Source organism: Mus pahari, chromosome X (assembly GCF_900095145.1).
Source record: "Mus pahari chromosome X, PAHARI_EIJ_v1.1, whole genome shotgun sequence".
Taxonomy (NCBI): domain Eukaryota; kingdom Metazoa; phylum Chordata; class Mammalia; order Rodentia; family Muridae; genus Mus; species Mus pahari.
In genome coordinates this window covers 1,504,825-1,516,325 of record NC_034613.1, presented here as the reverse complement: position 1 = coordinate 1,516,325, position 11,501 = coordinate 1,504,825, and the positions used below count along the sequence as shown (strand labels likewise).

At 43.4% G+C, this 11,501-nt stretch overlaps 1 long non-coding RNA gene across 1 annotated transcript; it reads left to right on the top strand.

Annotated features, from left to right (window-relative positions):
• Positions 1-952: 952 nt before the first annotated feature.
• Positions 953-10,216, top strand: LOC110314159. Its single transcript, XR_003843047.1, has 2 exons — positions 953-1,105; positions 9,782-10,216. It is a non-coding gene; the product is annotated as an uncharacterized LOC110314159 (long non-coding RNA).
• The last annotated feature ends 1,285 nt before the right edge of the window (positions 10,217-11,501 follow it).

The following is an 11,501-nucleotide window of genomic DNA, read 5'->3' as shown; positions in this document are numbered from 1 at the left end:
TAGGCTAAGCTCGGATTTCCATCTGAGGGAGGCAGGACTCTGAATGCAAGGGTTTCTGAAAAAATTACAATGACTATTCAGAAATGCTTGGGTAGTCAGGGAAACATGAGTACTTCAGGTCTTGTCTTCCTTTCCCAGATTCTGCTCTTCCACCAGCAGTAGACTTGAGATATGTATGGCCCAGGCACACCTGGGAATCGAGGCCTGCCTACTTTGGTTAGATTACATATAAGTGATTTGCTAAGTAGGCAATGTGTTACCAAATGGGAGGGTTGGTTTTGGACTAGGGTCTCCACTGGAGTATGGATCATGCTGTCTAATTTACCATTGTATTGCGTAGCAACTAGCTCGGTGCCTCATGAACAAACTAAGTTGGTCATTGCCTTGAACGTGTACATTTTTATTGACATTTCAGGCCCCTAATCTCAAGAGGAGCCTAAGGGGTGTTGTTTTGGTGTCTTGTTAACTAAGGGAAATCTAGAGGCAACTCCAGTCTTATAATCTACAGTTTCCCATAGGGCTTCTGACCCCCTCCCTTTCCAGAGAGAGGTTTCTCTCTTCCACAGTCAGTGTCTCCATTCTGATTCTTCTGTGCAACCAGATGTTTTCTAGGGCCAATTCTGCACTCAGGACATATTTTCAGGAGGAAGAGATGAATCATTCTAGCTTTGGTATTGCTGCATCTGAAATCCTGTTGGCATTGAACTTTATATCCAGGGGGATGGTTGAGCCTGCCTGCAGCCTTGACATTTGAGCAAGTACCTTATCTTTGGCTCTGTGACTGCTAAATGGTCACTAGAGGGAGCCAGTGGAGCTTTGGTGGAATATGGCACTTCCTGTTTGCACTCAGTTCCTGTTCTGGGGGGAAGAAAAAAAATCACTGTTGCTTAGCAACAAGAAAGCCAATCATGCTTGCGTCTCATGCCTCTGTCACTAACCCCAAGTGAGACATAGAACATAAAGTCTCCTTCAGATATTATATACTGTAACGGTTTGGAACTTACTGGTCACTTGAAATGTGGCCTGTGATCTCATTATTTTAAATGGATGGAACTTGAGAATCTCATCCTGAGTGAGATAACCCAGAGCCAGAAGGACACGCATGGTATGTACTCACTTATAAGTGGACATTAAATGCAGGATAACCATGCTACAATCTACAGGCCCAAAGAAACTGGGTAATAAGGAGGTCCTGAGGGAGGATGTGCGAGTCTTACTCAGAAGGGGAAACTAAATAGGTGGATGGAGAGAGGGAATTGGGTAGGAGAGGAGGCAAGGAGGGGAACAGGGATGACGATCAGATGTGGGGAGAAGGGGATGAGGAAGGCCTGGGAGTAAGAATGGAAGCCTGATGGGGGGTGCATCTCTGGTGACTAGCTAGAGGCCTGGGATGGGAGAGGATACAGGGAGTCTATGGGGGTGACCTTAGCTTAGATTCCTAGCAGAGGGCACTGAGACAAGACAGCCCACATATTCAGTGTATTTTCTAGACAGGCTCATGGGACTCAGTGTATCTTGGCATTCATGACTCAGGTTTTATTATAGCAAAAGGATGTCCAATAAGACCAATGGGGGCAAATACTTCGGGTCTGGAGAAATCTATGCACAGGCTTCCTTCCTCATGGACTTTTCCTCTTTTGAGGGGACATACTAATAGACCCTTTCTTAAGAATAAAATGCACACTACATAGGTGGTATATTTTATCCAAGAAAGCTTAGAGCACAAGGTTGTTCCCGGACTGCTTACTAAACAACCACTGCCTATCACGCACCAAATTTCAGGCTCTCAGAAGAAAGCAAGCATTGTAGGCTACATGGTTTGTACAAATAACATGCCGGGTGCCATATTCCTTTTGAATTTCTGCTTTAACAAATTATCCCAAGCATGTGCTTCTAACCCCAGAATAGGGGCAGCTGGGTCAGGTGGACTATGAATCGAAGGCCTGCCTGAACTATGATACCCTGCCTTTAAAAACCACAGACAAAATCTATGTTAACTAAACTATTTTCAATTACCTCAAACCCAGAGGCTTAAGGTATACAGTGTTATCATCTTGGAGTCCAGCGGGTCAGGAAGGTAACCTTGGGTTAGAATGCAGGTGTCGATAGGGCCAAGGTCCTGTTTGCTTACGCTGTCTGTCAGAATTCAACTCTTTTGGGATTATAGGCCAGAAGTCTATTTCCTTATCAATAAGCAAGGGAGGCCCTAAAAATGACCTTCTGACTCTTCTCTTATTTCTCCTCTGAAAGGAAGCTCCCTGCAGAAATAGAGACTTCTAGATCTCCATGTAGGAATAGGGAATTCTAGTCTTGGTTTTACAGATGCTGCAGTGCTTGGCACACCAGCCACTCTAATTTCAGCTTCTAGAGGCCACCACACTCCTTAACTTGCAACTTCATCTTCAAATTCAAAACCAGAACATTGAGGGATTCTCAGGTCTCATCTCTCTAGTCTCCTCTAGGAAAGGGTCCTCCTACCTTCATGAATTTATGTGAGTAGACTGGGCCCACCCAGATGAGCCCGGTAATTCTTCCATCTGAAATCCTATAACTTTAATTACATCTTCAAAAATCTCTTCTGCCATTGGGAAGCAGCAGGGTCTGGGGATTGAGTTGCAAACAGCTTTGAGTGGGGACCCAGAAAGGGCGAATTTCAAAAGGTAATGGTTTTCAGGCTGTTGTGGTAAGTCTTCTGCATATCCATACGCATGGAAAGAAAGATGGGTGTTAGGTGTTGACTTAATAGAAACTTGGACCCAGGGCTCAGCCCACAAAAACACCTTATTCCCAGCTTCCAGTATGTCATACACATTCTCACTTTGAGACTGGGCAGGGCTGTTTATTCTCCCTTCAAAAAAGTCAGTTAGGAGACGGGCGTGGTGGCGTGCACCTTTAATCCCAGCACTCAGGAGGCAGAGGCAGGNGGATTTCTGAGTTCGAGGCCAGCCTGGTCTACAAAGTGAGTTCCAGGACAGCCAGGGCTACACAGAGAAACCCTGTCTCAAAAAAACAACAACAACAAAAAATCCAGTTAGGAGGGAAGGAAATGGTTGCATGATGATGGTTATTAGCACAGGGACTGGTAGAAGATAGAGTCTACCAAAAATTCTTAGCTATGTGCCACAAGCAATTTGTTTTTGTAATTTTGATCTTCCCTGATATTTCCAAGCACGATCTTACTGTTTCATAGATTTAAATGAGAGAATGCATATAAGGCATGTGTAAGATAATTGCTTTTTGGATCAGAATGGCTGGTGTGCTAGGTGCTGCAGCATCTGTAAATCCAAGAGTAGAATTCCCTATTCCTACATGGAGATCTAGACTTCTCTATTTCTACATGAAACTCCCTTTCAGAGGAGAAATAAGAGAAAAATCAGAAGGCCATTTCTGCTTTTTGAGACAGGGTCTTACTTAGATTCTTGGTGGTGTCACTGACCTTGGCTGCTTTGGCATTTCGTGAATGCTTATCTCCTTATGAAAAAAACTTCCTTCTCTTTTATCTTATGAAGGTGTGCTATTGTGAATTCTTATTTTATTTTATTTTGGTTTTTCGAGACAGGGTCTCTCTGTGTAGCCCTGGCTGTCCTGGAACTCACTCTGTAGACCAGGCTGGCCTCGAACTCAGAAATTCACCTGCCTCTGCCTCCCGAGTGCTGGGATTAAAGGCATGTGCCACCATTGCCCGGCGCTATTGTGAATTCTTAACCTTTGGGTGTCACCTCTGCCTCCAGCTTGTCCTTCTACCCCAGGCCTGCTACAGTCACAACAGGCCTAAGGCTCCTGACTCAGAATAGAGATATTTTAGCAGATGCTCTACTAGAATCAGAGATTCCAAGTTTTAAGTTACAAAAGGATATTTGTAAAATAGAACTGTAATTTTTTTAAAAAAAAGTTATAAGAATTTAGGCCTTTTGAATTCAAAGAAATAAGGACCTATAGAGAGGCATACAGATATATGTGGCTTGCAAAGAGGGTTTGGAGCCATCCCAGACAAGATGAACATCCTACACAGAAGAGAGAGCTTATCGGGAGCCAGGGTACTGATGATAGTATTCAAGGCTAATTCAACCAGCAGTTCAGACTACATTGAAACATTAAAGGGAATGTCTTCCCTTCTTCCCTCCACTCCTCCATCCCTGCCTCCCTCTTTCCCTCCTTTTCTTTTCTTTCTCCATAATGGATTTGGGTTTCTTTTTATCTCCAAATATCATAATAGTGTGTCCTGGGTGTGTGTGGGGTGTCTCCGATTTCCACTCAGTTATCTTTTCATCTGGACATTGGGATTGAGAAAGTAAAGGTAATCCATGGTGCTCATGAAAAGGCCAACATGGATTTGATGGAGTAGAAGCCATTGGAAACCAGAGGCACTTGCTGTGTTTGTAAGGAACGGACGGTTTGTCTAAGAGTCCTCAGCAAAATTGATTTGCATCCACACTCCACTGCCTTGATGGTGGCTTGCAAATCTTCATTCCCCTTTTCCCACTGCTAGAATAGTCACGAGTTCTCCTGTAAGAAAGGCACAATATCTAGATTACAAATCAGCAGAATGTTTCAACACACCTACAGTCAGAACAATGTGTTCTAAGGTCAGCTGTCCTCCATGAGAGATGACAGGTTCTTCCAAATTTTTTGGTGGAAGAGAGCCTGGTCAAGACTAAATAGTGAGGCATCAGAATCAGGACAGGTAAAAACAACTAACTCAGTGATGTGTAATCTCTTCTAGCACCAGTAATACTTTGTGACTCCTAATGTAATAGAACTCTGTATTTCAGGGATGTTGACCATGCACACTAGAGAAAAAATAAAATAAAAATGACCTAGGAGTGTTGTCTAACATGGTTAAAAGCCCACCTGAGCTGCACAGATGCACACGAGGGCAAAAGTATCTCCCTCTACGACAAGCAGATGGGACTGTACTAAATGGTGTTTCGTGGGTACACCAGTTTTTAAGGGAGAGGAGGTGGAGTGTGATATGATTATCAGACTGTTCTGATACATAAAGGGTTTTAGCAGGAGGGAATCATGATGTGCGTTTTATTAGCTGTGTGCCCTATGAAAACACGTTTGCAATCTCCACACCATACTATTCTTGCCTATGGAGTGGAAAAAAAAATACCCAGAGAACAGCATTATTGGGTAGAATGAACTTGAAAGTGCTTTCTGCAGAAATTGATTTTTAAATGAGACATCTTCATGTGTTACCCATCTTCCTCCTGCAAATGAATAGCTCTATTAAATAAAGAGTAATTAGGCGAGATTTAGGGTAGTGGGTACTTACACCCCCCTTCAAGAATATGTGTACATTATAGTTTCTATAACATAATATGGAGCTGAATTCCGGATTTGTGTTAAGGAATAATTTTCATAGATAATTTGGCTTTGTGTGCTGGAAAATAATGGTGGCAGTGGTGACGAGGACAACTCCGTGTGCTTGCGGAGCCAGTAGCCCGCTCGTTTATCTCATCTGTTGTTGATAAAGCCCTCCTCTCACTCTTGTAAATGAAATGAAGCTATTGCTGGGCCTGCAGTGTTTGGTTGCCATGGTTTGAATTCGTTTCATAAGCTGTTGCTTGGCAATCCCACGCGTCAGCTGGCTTTTTTTCCTCAGCACTCTCCGCCACACGCTGTCTGAAGTATAATGAGCCTGAGGCTGGGCAAGGGGGGACAGCGGTCCCCAAGCACTTTCTGTCTTCCCACACAGTCCTGCTGATTATCCCGATGCCTGATAAATGCATTGGTAACAGAACAGTGAAGTGATTATGGATGCGGGATTTAGGCTTCAGATTCTGCTCTGCCCTAATGTTTCCTTTAGCCTTCTACTTAAGAGCCTTGCGTCACCAGGTCCTAGAGTGGTTACAAAACATGAAAGAGAAAATCCATTGGAAGCACCTGGGCACAGTAGGTTTTCAGTAGCTTTAACCTGTCCTGAGAAGGACAATGGAAGGTGGGGTTGGCCTTCCTTTGTTCTGTTGTAAAATCATCTTATGTTGTTTGGATTTAATTCATACAGTTGTAACCCACTTTCCACTTTCCATCGTATGAGTGGGCCTACTGTAAATCTGTAGAGCAAAATAAAAATTTATAAATGAGAGGCACGAGTGGGTGGGGGATAGGGTTATTAGGATTAGAAGACCATAACTATAGATGATGTAAATGAAAAAGATCAATAGGCACAGCAGGTGTCCTCTCTCTGTCTCTGTCTCTGTCTCTGTCTCTGTCTCTGTCTCTGTCTCTGTCTCTGTCTCTCTCTTCCATTTTGGTTTTTCAAGACAGGGTTTCTGTGGTGCTGGAAACCAAGTCCTGGAAATCACTTTGTAGACCAGGCTGACTTCAAATTCACAAAGGTCAGCCCGCCTAGGCTGGGATTAAAGATGGCGCCATGCCTGATTCTTTTTTTTTTTTTTTCTTTTTTTCTAGTAGCAGTAGGCGTCCACTCTTAGATAGAAAATTGTAATTTATATTAGTTGCCCATTTTTATGGTGTACTTATTCCTACAAAGGCCCAGGCCAAGCTACCAATGGTCTTCTTCAGTGGAATGTGGAGTTGAAAAGAGCTGCTTATTTTAGTTAGGTAGCCTCTTATCTAATAGCCCTTTGGAACCCCACCTTATCACTAAACTAATCCAGTTTCTAGAGGGAGCTTTACTGGGGTTCTTCTCCTTTGTGGACATTTCCCGAAATCTCCTGCTTTTATGGCAGTTTGAGGAGAGCCGGATCTTAGGAATGCTCTTTTGGCCGTCAACAGGAAAGAATGTGGCCAAGGGAATGTCTGTTGTGCAAGCCCAGGATGTTCCTTTACGTGCGGGCTCATGTGCTCTTTTCTTGCCTAACATACACATGAGCTGAGGGTGGTCCTCAGTTCTGCACTAGTTAATTCATCCATTAAGTAAGTAAGACATTTCAATGTGTCCCACCCTAGGGTTGTTTTAGCTACTGCAAACTTTGCTGTAGCCTTCTGATTCTGAAAGCTGCAGTAAACTACATCTCCATGCGTGGGGTGAACAGTTGCAAGTGGCAGGCAGTGAAGGTCACTTGCAAGGAGAGAGGCACCTTGCCTGGCTGGCTCTCAGCAAAAAACTATGTCATATGTAGTTTACATTTCACTCGATCCATAGTGTGTGTCACCTGCCAGGTTTTTACCTGACAATGACTTCTACAGATAGACTCCCCAAATGCAGTGGTTCCCTACAAACGAGCTGATAGAATTCTGATGTTTATGTTGAGAAATAAGATCACACACAGTGTAGCTTTGTGAGAGGACTAAGCCCACTTAACAGAGCATTTTTTGTTTGTTTGTTTGTTTTTCGAGACAGGGTTTCTCAGTATAGTCCTGGCTGTCCTGGAACTCACTTTGTAGACCAGACTGGCCTCTAACTCAGAAATCCACCTGCCTCTGCCTCCCGAGTGCTGGGATTAAAGGCGTGCACCACCACGCCCGGCTTTTAACAGAGCATTTAAAAGAAATGTTTCTTCTTTGTTTTGTTGGTGGGAGGATTACTGTAAAGTTATCAACTTCAATAAAATTAATTAATGATCCCAGTTCTGAAGAGGGTATTCAGTAGTGGGTAGAGCCTACATGTAGACAAGAAGAAGGAAATGAAGTCGAAATGCCCCAGCAAGAGCAAGTAGAGGGGTTTTGGGGAACTGGGGAACTGCCTGCTGGTGGGGCAGAAGCCAAGTTGTTTGAGAAATGGTGTGGACAGTGAAGAAGAGGGGAGATGGGAAAGGAATCCTTGGGAGAAGAAATAACAGCTGAGGAATTTTTAGGTAGATTCTGCTTGGGCAGTTCCTCTAGGACATCTTTCCCTAGGAAATGTTTTTGTTGCCTTAGGATGTCCATATATCTGGTGGGAAAGGATTGTCTATAAGTGACTTTGAATGAGATCAAGATTTAAAATCTGGAGAAAATCAGAGGCTGCAGGTCAGAAGAGAGACTCTCGTGTAAATGAGAGAGCATTGTTTGTATGAAAAGATCTAGCATTCAGTCCAGCATGGTGGTGCACACCTTTAATCCCAGTACTCAGGAAGCAGAGGCAGCAGGCCCTTTGAGTTTGAGGCCAGCCTGGTTTACATTTAGGGCCAATATCCAGACAATAGAAGAATACGTTTCCAATTTATTTTGAAGAAATACTGCTTCATGATATGATCTGAAATTTTATTTCTAGCTATGATTTATTTGGAAATCATTTATTTTGAAAAAGAAGGGTGGCGTATCTGAGATGGCTCAGTCTCTAAGATTCACTTGTCATTGTATGGCACGAGATGGTTGCTAGGAGCAGGTGCTTAGCAACAGATTATGGTTGTCGATGCTCACCACCCTGCTTTCATGCAGGCGACTACTGGAGCACCAGAATTATTACATGACTCCCCCACCCCCAGACAGTGATTGTGCCATCTTAATAGTCTGTTTTTCTTTCTGCTTTATAAATGGGGGAAATACTGAAGTGGCCTAGAGAAAGTGGGGCATCCATTGGCAGGCAAGACTATTAAATGTGGTTTTACTGGGGAAGAATTAAACATCTATTGTTGTACCCCAATGACGTTCTATCATTTTTTTCCTGACTTTTTTTTTTTTGAGACAGGGTTTCTCTGTGTAGTCCTATAACTTGCTCTGTAAACCAGGCTGGCCTAGAACTCAGAAATCTGCCTGCCTCTGCTTCCTGAATGCTGGGATTAAAGGCATGCGCCACCACTGTCAGGGGTTTTTATTTGTTCCTTCGTTTTTGAGTTGTGTCGTGTTGTATCTGCTATAGGAGATAGTGCATTTGTTGTTACCTTAACCAGTATAGGGAAGTATCAGAGACATCCTTAACCAATCACTAATTTCATACTTAATTCATGCCCTTGGATTTTGCTTCTCCAAATTTTCCAACTCTGAAACCCATTTCAGGAAAGCATGCAGTCTACTGGGGGAAGAAGGAGACCAAGAGGAGGGGGCAGGCAAATGGGAGAGGAGGACCTATAAAAACAAGTGTATATGAAAACAACACAATACAATCTACTGCTGTGTACACTGGTTTTCAAAACCCAGTAACAGAAAGTAAAACCTTGAAGAAACAGTTCCTGGGTGGATGGCGGAGGACTACTTTACCAAGTTTGGTTAAGGCATAATCCTATACTAGGCTCCGCGGGGGGGGGGTTATTTAGGAATTTGGGGGTTCGAAAATATTTGATACAAACACATGGTTGATAAGAGGCCAGAAACTCCAACCCAAAGGTAGCAAAGCAGCTGGGGTGAGTTGATGTAGCGACGAGGAAGGGCTGAATAGGCGCACATTCAGGGAACTGCTGTCTCTGCAGTTGTGCCTCATCTGTATGGTCTACCATTCTTTGCATACTTCTCTTTGGGCTGCCCAAGATCCTCACACTCTGATAGGTCTTTAGCTAACACCCGCAAGTGTTGCAAACAAAGGCATTTTCCCCAGGAGTGTGCATTTCACATTCTCTGAGTGATGGGTCACAGTCCATGGACTAGGGGTGGGGTGAGAATGCAAAGCAAGTCAGGGGCACGGGGTAGAAATTGCTCACTCCGAGGAGGACTCGCAGTCTGACTCTTCTCCAGCGCCGTGCAGTTTCAGACGACCCAAGGAGCTGAAGGATCTCTTTAACACCCTCAGGCCAGGTACTTTTGTGGTGTAGTGAAGTTTTTGGTTTCTTCAAAACTACAAAAAAAAAATGTCATGTGAATTTGTTTTTGTTTCGATCTCAGGTGTGGGAGGATAGGGACTGCTTCAGACAGCTGTTCACAGCAGCTAACTCTGATTTGTTTGGTGTTCTGGCAGGGGTGTGATTTTGCCAGCTGAAGGCAGTTTACATTCGGAGTTCCGCGGACTCTTCAGAGGCTGTAAAAATGCCGGAGTCACGAAAGCCTGCAAAGAGCTGTTGCTCTCCTTGCTGCTGCTGCTGCTACTGCCGTCCCTGCCCGTGCTGCAGCTGCTACTCCTGCTGCTGCTGCTGCTGCTTGTTGCTGATTGTTGCGGTTGCTGGTTGCTGTTTACTGTTTGCTGCCGGCTGGATTGCTGGATTGCTGATTGCCAGTCGGCGAAATCCTGGCGATGAAGATCCAACTTGCCCCAAGAAAGAAGACGACCCTAAGAAGTAGTCTAATGATTTCAATACCCGCTTTCCCCCTCTGACCTTTCTCTCTTACCTTATGCTGGGGGATTGGAAGGGTGGCAGAAAAAAGAACCCAATAAAGTAGCCAAAAGTAAAGTTAATTTGTGGCTTATCATTCTTGCTCTTTCAGCGTCTTTCTAAAAATAATCTATACATTTTATTTGTTCCCTTCACTCTTTCCTTCTTTTAGACCTAATACTTGGGTGTTAAGCAAAGAACAGTGAGGGTTTTTTTTTTCTAGATGGTTTAATTCTGATACGAACAATGCTATGTGTAATTAAAAGCAAATTTTGTTGAGAGTAAGAGACTCAAATTGCCCAGAGAAAGGAGTTTCTCCATTAGCACAGAGTAAACTTCTTTCATCTGTGGTTCGTGGGTCATGTAAAAGTATATGTACCTCATAGGCATTAATGAGTGTTCTTCAAAGTAAGAGTTGTTGGAAGGGAGACTATATTGGTGTCTATAGGGACTTGATTTTGATTAGCACATAAATCAAATTTCAGTTGCATATATCAAATTACTGTAGTTATTATAACATTATATACATTAAACACAAATAATTTGTTGTTTTCAAAGTCATTGGGAGGTTTAAAAGAGGAGGCATTAGGCTTGGGGCAGCTTAAAAAAAACGGTCACAGCAGGAGGACACTTCTGCCACCACTGGGAAGCAGGACGTTTCTCTCCTGACAGCTGTGTGCAGGATCAAATAATCTAAACCTAAACCCTGAGATTAGGGATCTTCTGTGGCAGCTTTTGGCTTGGGAAGCATTCTCTCTCGGCTGTGTTGTGGAGTGGTGGGAACTGGCACCATCGCATCTGTTGTCTCAGAACCACAGTGGCAAGATGGAAGGCACTCCTATTGCCACGTTTCTCCCTACTTGACTGCATTTTGAAAGGTAATTTTCACATGAGTATATCTGATTAGCGGAACCTAAATTACATACATTTTCTTCTTTCAGAGAAGTAATAGAGCCTTTGGCTTTCTAGCCTCTATTATAATGGGAGGCACATTATAAATGATCAGAAAAGATGTTTATCAAACCAATTACGGAGTTTGCGACCAATTATTGCCTGCCTAGAAAGTGGCTTGCATCCCTGACCCTGACACACTGAGACCAGTCTTTCATGATGCAAAACGGGTCCAAATTAGATAAAAGCTTCAATTTTGAAGCAAAGCGAAACCATAATATCCCTGGACTGAGAAGCACTGTGCTTAATAAACCCTTCCCTGCTGGAAGTGATAGAGGCAATCACAAATGTAACAAGCCTAGATACATAGAGGGAGGGAACATTTCTGAGAAAGTAACATTTGAAAATATAAATTCTGAGAAAAAGTGCAATAACAAGTTGAGAAACCCATCAGGTGCATTTTTAAAACAGGAAAAA